Raw genomic sequence first — 10,910 nt, forward strand, 5'->3', positions numbered from 1 at the left:
GAATTAGAAAATAATATTGCTGAGATGCAAACGAGGCAATAGTACAAACAAAAGCCAAAGCAAAAAAACTGGAGGCTGGAGAAACTTTGGGCTATGTCTGGTACTGCATAAAGAAATACCAACTTATTTTCTGTTTCTTGTTATAATTTATTTTTCATTTTACATTTCACATCAAACAAACTAATTTTGCACTGAATTTCAATACCCCATTTCAACCTCCCTCCCTTTCTGCGCTTACTTACGTTTATAAGGTATCTGCTGCATCTCTAAGTTAAACCTAATTATTAAGGTAAAGGTACCCCTGCCCGTACGGGCCAGTCTTGCTAGACTCTAGGGTTGTGCGCTCATCTCACTCTATAGGCCGGGAGCCAGCGCTGTCCGCAGACACTTCCGGGTCACGTGGCCAGCGTGACAAGCTGCATCTGGTGAGCCAGCGCAGCACACGGAACGCCGTTTACCTTCCCGCTGGTAAGCGGTCCCTATTTATCTACTTGCACCCGGGGGTGCTTTCAAACTGCTAGGTTGGCAGGCGCTGGGACCGAACAACGGGAGCGCACCCCGCCGCGGGGATTCGAACCGCCGACCATGCGATCGGCAAGTCCTAGGCGCTGAGGTTTTACCCACAGCGCCACCCGCGTCCCCAAACTTAATTATTATTTATCCACTATTACAAAATTAGTGTTATATCACTGCACGTCTTTACATTAATTCTGCTAATGATTTGATCTGTTTAAATTCATTTCTAAAATATTCAATAAACAATTCCCACTCTAATTTAAAAACTCTTGTCATCTTGATTTCTTCTTATTCTGGTAAGTTCTGCCATTTCTGCGTATTCCAGCAGTTTTTGCTGCCATTCTTCTTTGGCTGGGGTGTTATCTATTACGTCTTTGGGCTAAAATAATTTGGACTGCCATGGATGCATACATAAAATATTTTTTGTCTCTCACCACCAAAGGAACACAAGCAAATAGTAAAGAGAACCCACACAGGTGACACTGACACAAAACCCCACACATACACTAAGAAGTATTGTCACCCCACCCTCACCCCACTCACCATTCCCCCCTCCACCTCTTCCCCCCTTTTCCTCCTAATGTAACACTAAAGGTAAAGGGACCCCTGACCATTAGGTCCTGTCGTGGCCGACTCTGGGGTTGCGGCGCTCATCTCGCTTTATTGGCCGAGGGAGCCAGTGTACAGCTTCCGGGTCATGTGGCCAGCATGACTAAGCCGCTTCTGGCGAACCAGAGCAGCACACGGAAACACTGTTTACCTTCCCGCCAGAGCTATCCCTATTTACCTACTTGCACTTTGACGTGCTTTCGAACTGCTAGGTTGGCAGGAGCAGGGACCGAGCAACGGGAGCTCACCCCGTCGCGGGGATTCGAACTGCCGACCTTCTGATTGGCAAGTCCTAGGCTGTGTGGTTTAACCCACAGCGCCACCCGCGTCCCTAATGTAACACTAATGTCTCAACAAATGAAACTGACCTGTAGAAAACGTAACTTGAAAAAAGAGACATTGCAGATACTTTTGTAAACCAAGAAATCTTCAATAAAAATATATATTTGAAAAATAAAGATCAGGCTTTGCTTCTCAATCAATCAATCAATCAATAAGTTTTTATATTGTTTGGGTATCTCAAATCCTATTATTCCCAAAAGAAAAGGTTCTGGTTTTCTTAGAAAAGGTTAAGAATAAATGTGAACTTTAATTCCATCAGCACATGGGTAACGCTGCTAAATTGCATCTTGAATCTGCTTTTCGAAACGACATGGCCGTGGGATTATAAATCAGTGTTTATAACAATTATGATTCAAAAATGTGCATTCTTCACCCACCAAGTCTCTTGCCTAAGACTCAGTTGACTGGAGCAAACAGGGCTCCAACGTCTGTCCCATGAGGAGGCAAGCGAGGAGGAAGAGGCAGCCCAATATTTTCTGATGCCTGAGGCCAAGGACAAAAGGGCATCCCTGCCCATTCCCCATGCAGAAACCAAAGGGAGTGGCAGTGGAGTCTTACTTCAAGGCTGCTCACGGGGCACGGAGTGTCCTCTACCTGGCGGCAGCAGGCTAGCTTAGACTTTTCAGAGGAAATGTGGGGTGTGGGAGGCTACATCCTCTGCCGGGAATGTGAGAAAAGAAATCATGGTCTATTGTCTCCTCCAGCACTGGTCTTTAAACTTGTGGATCAGGAACGGAAATAGATAAAAGGCAGAAACTGGTGTCAACAAAACTCTTCAAAGTGTTTGCATCAGAAGCACTGGGTGTGTGTATGTCAACGTTTGACCTCCGCACCAGGCAGCAAAAATCTTGTGCCGCCACCGTTTCCGTGCTAAATCAATGCAGTGCCTGACCTTTCTTCGCTTAAATAGGCTTCAGTGCTAGGATACCGCTAGATCCTTCAAAATCTCAGGCCACAGACTGAGGACATGAATTTGTATACACTTTGCATGTGCTAAATTATACGTACAAGGGCAAATTTAGGCTGGCTTTCAAAGGATTAAGCTGCTGTGCAAGTGACGGGGGTTAAACAAAAAAGGGGGAAGGGGCTGCAGATTCCCCCGGTGCAAATGATCACACACAATTCTGCACTGGGCCACCCCTTAACAACATCCCTGGTTAAGTGGCTTGATACTGTTCATTGCTGTTTTTTCCTGAGAATTTTTCGACTTTCTGATAATAATGATCATTTTTCGTTCCTTCTCTTAACCCCCACAAAGCTTCTCTTTCTCGAAAGCGTTCAAAGATCACAAAATGCCAGAACTTCAAAGAGCTTTTTAAAATAAATAAATAAATAAAATCAGACATACCCTTTGTCGTTTCTCTCAACTAGACAATTTGATGAGGCACTGATTTCACCTTTTATAAGCCACAAAGTTCCAGCCACCGTAATGAGCTGAAATAACTTGAAGGGACAAAAATCAAAGGTATATATTAGTAAGAGGTGGGGGTGCTGCCCTAAAACTAAGGTACCTATTAATTGCAGAGCAATATCCATAAGATCAAGAGGAAAATGTGAGGTCGAATTTGCCGCATCCCGAAACACTCATCTCTGTTTATCATGCTTTATGATAGGAATATATTGCAGCAATATCTGAAGTAAGAAGTATAGGCTGCAATGATATTCCTCTTTCCATCTGAGGGCCACATTTCATTCTGGGCGATCTCCTGGGGGCCAGAGGCGAAACTGGAGATAGCAAAAGATTTACTAGGCTACACACTCAAAACACACCTCTCTGTGTTATCAAAGTACAAGTTTGCATTCCTACCTGGGAAAAATGCTGCAGGAAAATGCAAAGCAGGGTGTGTGAAGGGTGTGGCTCGGAAAGGTGTGCTGCCTGCAGGGAAAGGGCCAGGTGGAGAGGGCCACATTTGGCCCCTGGAGCTGAGCTTCCCCAACCGCAAGCCAGCAATGGGAGGGGCCACAGCCAGTGGTGGGTGGGACCATTCTTTCTGCCATCCCCTTCCCCTTCCCCCTGCCATTCCATTTTCTCCCATCCTCCCCCCTACCTGAAATTAGACTAAGGGTACATGAAATGAGGCCGAGGGCCACATGTACCCCTCAGGCTTTCTAGAACAGGAGCACTCACTGGCGTCGGACGAGAGGCCAGTTCTTCCTTCCGACAAGGATTTCTTGAGAGCCAGTGTGGTGTAGTGGTTAAGAGCGGTGGACTCGTAATCTGGGGAACCGGGTTCGCTTCCCCGCTCCTCCACGTGCAGCTGCTGAGTGACCTTGGGCTAGTCACACTTCACTGAAGTCTCTCAGCCCCACTCACCTCACAGAGTGTTGTGGGGGAGGAAGGGAAAGGAGAATGTTAGCCGCTTTGAGACTCTGTCAGGTAGTGATAAAGCGGGATATCAAATCCAAACTCTTCTTGATGTGCATCCAGATAATTACCTGAACCCCCAAGTGTCCCTATTTTCCAGGGACAGCTCCAGATTTACAGAAGCCATCCCAGTTTCTGATTTGATCCGGGAATGTCTCACTTTCCCTTCCCTATTTTCATCAGAGAACTGCCGGAGGGTATGTGATAACAAAAAATTCTTATGCCCCAGCCATTTTGGGCGGCTTCCAACAAAAATACAGAGGGGGGGGAAGGGTGTGTGGAAAACCCAAACATTAAAAGCTTCCCAAAACAGGGCTCCCTTCAGATGTCTACGAAAAGTTATATAGCTGTTTACATGACTCCCAGGGTCCGTTTTAACTCTGCAGTTAACTCTGCAGTCTACGATTGCTCTATCAGTTTTGAGAAATTCCAGCTGAATGCCACTGAGAGAGCGTGGCAGACCATAATGAGGAATCGACCACTTTCCTTTCCATTCTGGACAAGATCGGCTGCAATCAGATGGTGGCCTCTGACCACATTGGCATATTGGCAGAGCTGCTGTCTGCTTAGATGTCAATAAACTGCTGTGCGAAAGATTGCTTCCCATTTATTTTGAACACTGAAGTGAGGTAAAACATTGAGTGTGCAATGGGAAGCCCTGGCGTTGTGTGATCACCCCCAGTGTGAGATGCCAGCGCCCAGGGCAAGGAAAGTATTTTTTTAAAAAAAAATATTTATAAAATTTTCAAATTTAACAATAAATGAAAACCATTCCATTTGAATTATACATCCAATTCTAATCTTTCCACTTTCAGACTTCCTTCAGCCTTTCTGGAAATTTTCATGTTTTCACAATTGTTCACATTTCTTGCATCTGTATTGTTTTTTTTAAAAAAAACCAAATTAATCTTAACAATTATTATAAAACAATATTTCTTTCCATTATTATCACAGAGCTTCTTGAAAACCTACAAATGTTAATTGAGCTTCACATATATTCTTAATATACTCTGTAAATTTATTCCAGTCCTCGGTAAATCTCTGGTCTCGCCGGTTCCGAATTTTCCCCGTAAGCTTGTCTAGTTCTGCGTATTCCATCAACTTCATTCTCCATTCTTCTTTCGTTGGGATTTCTTCCTGTTTCCATTTTTGAGCCACCAAAATTCTTGCCGCTGTTACTGCATATAAAAACAACTTCTCATCCTTCTTTTTTATGTCATTTCTTAGTATTCCTAGCAGAAAAGTTTCTGGTTTTTTAACAAAGGTGTATTTCAACATTTTTTTCAATTCATTATAAATCATTTCCCAGAAACCTTTCATTTTTTTTACATTCCCACCACATGTGATAGAATGTTCCTTCTTTCTCCTGACATTTCCAACATTTATTACTCAAGGGCAAGGAAAGTATTGTGCTCCTAAGGCAAGTATTGCGCCCCCTAGCCAGACCCTCCATGTGGTGCTGCTGCTGCTGCTTCCAGACTGAGTGGGTGGCCCTACCGCTCTGTTAAGCCTTGCCAGGGAGGGTTTGGATTCAAATCACATGCAAAAATTGTATGTAAGGAGAACAGCACACCAAAATGCAGGCAGATTTCCCCAGGAGTTTGTTGTTGTTGTTGTTGTTGCAAACTCTGGAATTGTGGCAAGCTGAGCTCAAGACTGGAGTAACGAAAAATTCAGAAAAACTGAACCAGGCTGGTGAATCCATCCTTACTCGAACTTTCTGCCCCTTTAACTGCTGGGGCCTCTCCTGAATGGCTAAAGGTTAGGTTTTCTCCAAAAACCATTCATTCCTTTTCCATCTATTGCCAAGGGCAGGATTCTGGATGATTAAATAAAAATAAAAAACACCCTGTCTTTTGTTCCTATTCTTCCTGTTAAAACAAGCAAGCCCCATGGACCTTTGAGGTGAGAAGCTCTTTAATGTCCCGCCGACAAAGATCGGCACATGCTGTTCTTTCACACTTGCAACCGGAACCATCCCACGATCTCCAAAAGAAAGTCCCGTTCACTTAGAGACTGAATGGGAGTCCTCTGATGGTATCACAAAGGATTCCTTTGCCAGAATTCAGCTAGCGGAGCATTGGTCTCTGAAATACTGCTGCCGTCTGTGGCACCTGCATTGTCCTTGCCATTTTTCTACATATATTTCCACACACATCTGGTGCCCTCCAAATGTTTTGGACTGTGATTCACAGCAGCCCCAAACGACATTTTTCTGTGGGGCACACTGCTCCCCACTCATCCTGCCTCTGCAGCTGTATTGCATGCCTGCAGGGCCGGCCCTATCATGAGACAAGGTGAGGCAGCCGCCTCGGGTGGCAGGACCCACTGGGCAGAGGCGGTTTTAGGGTAGCGCGACCGGTTTGGCTGCACTAGGTGCTGTGTTGCAGGGGGTGCCAAAACAATACTGTTAGAAAGGAGCGCTGGAGGCAGGGGGCCCTGAATTTTAGTGTCACACTAAGTGCTGCCAAAATTTGAGAGCCCAATGCCTGCCACTGCACTGGGGCAATAGATCTGCCCTCCAAGGAGTGCATCGTCTGCTGCTACTGCTGCAAATTTTGGCTGTGATGGCTCAGGATCCATGAATCTCATTTCAGCACTTTCTGCTGGTGGAATTCCTGCCGGCGAGACTTCCACCTGCCCGTACATTCAGCAGGAGGAAAGAAGAGATCTGGGCCGGTGGAATGACACTTCCGTGGGAGACCAGCTGAATCAGAAGCAAGCAGAGGGATTTGGATGGCAGCCTCGGCTGTGAATCGAAAAGCACTGGGTTCAAATCTCACCTCTCACTGGGTATCTTCAGAGAATTCACTGTCTCCTTCAGCCTCCACCCATCTCCTGTTCTGCTGCAGATATAGAGGGGCCATGATCCTGATCTGCCTTGCAGGCTTGTTGTTTTGATAAGGCAATGGATCAACTCTCCAAAATGTGATGAAAAATCTTAAGCTGACCTTCCAAAATTCATTCTTCTACATAATTATTAAAGGCACAGAGACCCCTCTCCTCTTTGCACCTGGTTATCAGAGTAGCCACACAACACACACACACAAAGTATGTGTGACATCATCAGCTAGTATATTCTTTGCTTCAATGGCTAGCATAGCTTATATATAGAAAGGACAGACACCGGCAAGGAGAAACGCAATCCCACATGACCGTTTGGCGGTGACATTCTGCAAGTCACGTGACTTCTCGATCTCATGCATGTGGCCCGGAGCTGAAGGTGCCAGACGAGGCCCACCTTTGACATTTTCTCTCTGCCACCCCCGTTTTCTCGCTGATGGAAATGTCTGCTGTGTGTGCACAAGCCAGGCAAAAGGGCCCTTTTTTTTTGCTAATTCGTCTGAAAAGAACAGTGTTGAGCCAGATTTTGATCATTCCTGGTGAGCAGCCAGTTCTCTCCCTCCGCTCACGTGAAATGCTCCGCGCTTGCAGCTCAGCCTTAGTGGGGGAAGGGCTGCGTTGCATAACAGAAGGCTCCCGGTTCGATCCCCTGCATCTCCAGGTAAGGCTGGGAATGTCCCCATAGCCTGAAAGCCTGGAGGGTTGCTGCCAGCTAGTGTCAACAATACTGAACTAGGTGGACCAGTGGTCTGACTCAGTATAAGGTGTGGGAATCTTCAGGGTGGCAGGAGAAGATATATTGTTTATTAATATCCTTCCTAACTTGCGTTAGCAAGTTGCTTTACTTAGCAGAATGTATTCCCCTTTACACAGCAGAAAACTAGTTGCAAACTCGTGTGAGTTTCTTAAAACAATACACAAATCAATCTGGCTTGTCCAGACTGAAATGTGTTCTAATATTTTCCTGGTAAGACCCCTTGAATCCCTCCTAAAAGAATAAAGACACCACAGTCTTATTCATAAGCAATAAAAAGAAAGTTTACTCACAATCAGGCAGAGCACAGCGTGATCCCAGAAGGCAGGCTTAAGGCTTAAAGCTACAAACTTATACTAACAGGTTTATCCCAAAGGAAGATGGCCTGGGGGACTGCTTGGCTGGCAGCCAGCAGTTCATTCCAGGAAGTTCGCAGGACGAAAAGAAGATGGAAAAAAGAGGAGAGGGGCAGCATGCCTTGTCCTTTAACCAGGTCTGGAAAGGTCATACCCACTTATTAGTCACATGCAAGGAAAGATGCTCCAGGCCAGGAGGAAATTTCGACTGGCTGGACCAAACATTCCCTTGCATGTCCACTCTAGGAAAACAAGGAATGTTGTACAGTGGTACCTCGGGTTAAGAACTTAATTCGTTCCAGAGGTCCGTCCTTAACCTGAAACTGTTCTTAACCTGAGGCACCACTTTAGCTAATGGGGCCTCCAGATGCTGCCGCTGCACCGCCGCCGCATGATTTCTGTTCTCATCCTGAAGCAAAGATCTTAACCTGAGGTACTATTTCTGGGTTAGCGGAGTCTGTAACCTGAAACGTATGTAATCCGAGGTACCACTGTACTTGACTACTCTCAGTGGATTACATCCCACATAAAGCAACTTGTTAAGCTTTCAGTATGGAAGGAATTTCTGCACTTGGCAAATAGATATAAGTTTTGCAGATGCATAAGAGCACATGTAAAAGGTGCTCAGATTTCAGGGTCATGTTATGCAAGCCACATAGCTGTTATCCAAGCTGTACCTTGCACATAGCTGTCAACTTTTCCCTTTTCTTGTGAGGAATCCTATTTGGAATAAGGGAATTTCCCTTTAAAAAGGGGAAACATTGACAGCTATGACCCTGTGAGGGAATTGTACCAGCTACACCTGTTGAACTCTCATCCTCTAGATAGCCATAGAAAGTTACAGGAGTTGCAATAGCCACCACAAGAAGCGGGGCCTTCTCTGTAGTGGCCCCATATGCTTTGCAATGCCCCTCCCCCCAGTTAGAGGTTAGCACAGATTTTTTCCCCTCCCAAACAGCCTTAGCATTTGGCCACTGGGGTTTCATTTGTGGGTTGCGATTGGTCTAATGCATTTGAACAAGTTGCATTTCTGCACAGTGCGGTTGGAAGATGTGGTGCAGTATAGACGCATTAAAATTAATGCACCCCTCCCAAAAAAAAAAAAAACCAAAGAAACACAGAGAGAAGGGAAATAGTAACTGCTCCAAAAGCAAAAAAAACCAAACAAAATCCCAGCTCCTTTCTTTTCCACTGCCCTATTTCCTGAGAGCTTCCCTTCTCAATGAGAATACACATCTAATATCACATTTTCTCTGGTACCTGTACCTGAAGCTGGCTCTCCCCACAAGAGGTGCCAACAAGAGGCAATGCAGAGAAGAATCTCAAGTATGTGTGTATTTGCTTGTGCAAGGCAACATCCAGCTGGGGCTTTGCAAGGCTGCTTCAAGAGTCAAGGCAATGTGGCAGCGCAGGCTGGTTTGGAAACATGGGCTTGTTTAACAGTCAATTCTGTGCAGTTGTCTTGCCACACCAAGCTCTTCCTGGGGTGGGGAACTTTTTTGTAGACCCAGGGCCACATTGCCTTCTGGGTATGCTCATGAGGGCCACAAGCCAGTGGTAGAAGAAGAAGAAGAGTTTGGATTTGATATCCCGCCTTTCAGTCCCTTTAAGGAGTCTCAAAGCAGCTAACATTCTCCTTTCCCTTCCTCCCCCACAACAAACACTCTGTGAGGTGAGTGGGGCTGAGAGACTTCAGAGAAGTGTGACTGGCCCAAGGTCACCCAGCAGCTGCATGTGGAGGAGCGGAGATGCGAACCCGGTTCCCCAGATTACGAGACTACCGCTCTTAACCACTACACCACACTGGTGCACAGGGCCAGTGGCAAAAGCGAAGCAGAGAAATGAATGCCGTGTTTACATTCACCGGTACTGCTGCTCTGTTACTTTCCTACTTTGCCGCTGTTCTGTTACATTGCTATTTTGCCGCCAGTTGTTTTTCAGCTTTGCCTTACGCTTTTTTAATGGGAAATTGTGGTTGCGATTCAGACTGCCGCTTTGGCACCTTGCCCTGGGACCGTTTGGCAAAGCGGGCTAAAATTAATAAATGATAGGGGGTTGACCATGGAAGGAGAAGCCACCACATTTGCTAAAGTCACTTGAACTTCTCCCTGAGTGGCGCTGGGAGGGGTGGGGGCGAGGTGAACTCTGCTCAGTGAGTGCAGGTGGGCAAGCGAAAGGGTGAGTCGGCGAGACAGCCGGTGCCTCCTTTTGCTGACTCAGAATAAACCCGCAACATACATCTGCAGCTCATTTAAAGCACATGAGGTGTTCTACTATTCTATAACTTCCTCCAAAGACTCCTGGGAACTGCAGTTTATCCCACCCACCCACAGAGCTACAATTCCCAGCACCCTTAACAAATGGCAGTTCCCAGAATTCTTTAGGGAAAACCCACATTCAGTAAATGTATTTTGTATTGTGTGGATGTGTCCTCATGTTTCCCAGAACATGAAGAGTCTTCCATAGGGAGAGAGCAACTGACAATCAGAGAAAGAGGGTAATGATCCTCATCTTGGCTGTGAGTCCTGATAGACCCGCTCCCTGCCTTGCAGGCTTTCCCCCACCTGACCTGGGAGGGCAGGGCCCGGACTGACTCCAGCTACAAAAGCTGAGACTGAGGAAGAAACCAGAGATTATTTGCCGGACTGACTCCAGCTACAAAAGCTGAGACTGAGGAAGAGGCCAGAGACTGTTTTGCAGTGCAGACCCAGGTCATCGAGCCTGAGCTTCCGCCGTCCGCCATGAACCACCATTGGCAGCAACGAGAGAAGATATGTTCTATGTTTTTATGATACTATTTTATGCTCTTGATAATTATGCTGCTTTAAATGTGCATTTCATATTTGACTTCCTTTGGGTATGCTTTCGTTTGAAATGTTGAAGATAAAAAATTGTTAACTTTGCTGCGTTAAATGTGTATTCTGCATTTGACCTCCTGTGTGGTGTTTTATTTGCCTTGGAGAAGGAGTGAGCTCGCTGAGTGAAAAGCCACGTTTTACTGTCTTTATGCTTTCATTATTTTCATTATGTATTCTGTGCTTTGTATGCTGTAACTTTGTGTTGTGAACCACCCTGAGACCTATGGGTATAGGGCTGTATACAAATGTAACTAAGTACATTTCAA

Source organism: Podarcis melisellensis, assembly GCF_964234715.1.
Source record: "Podarcis melisellensis genome assembly, chromosome: 4".
NCBI classification, from domain to species: domain Eukaryota; kingdom Metazoa; phylum Chordata; class Lepidosauria; order Squamata; family Lacertidae; genus Podarcis; species Podarcis melisellensis.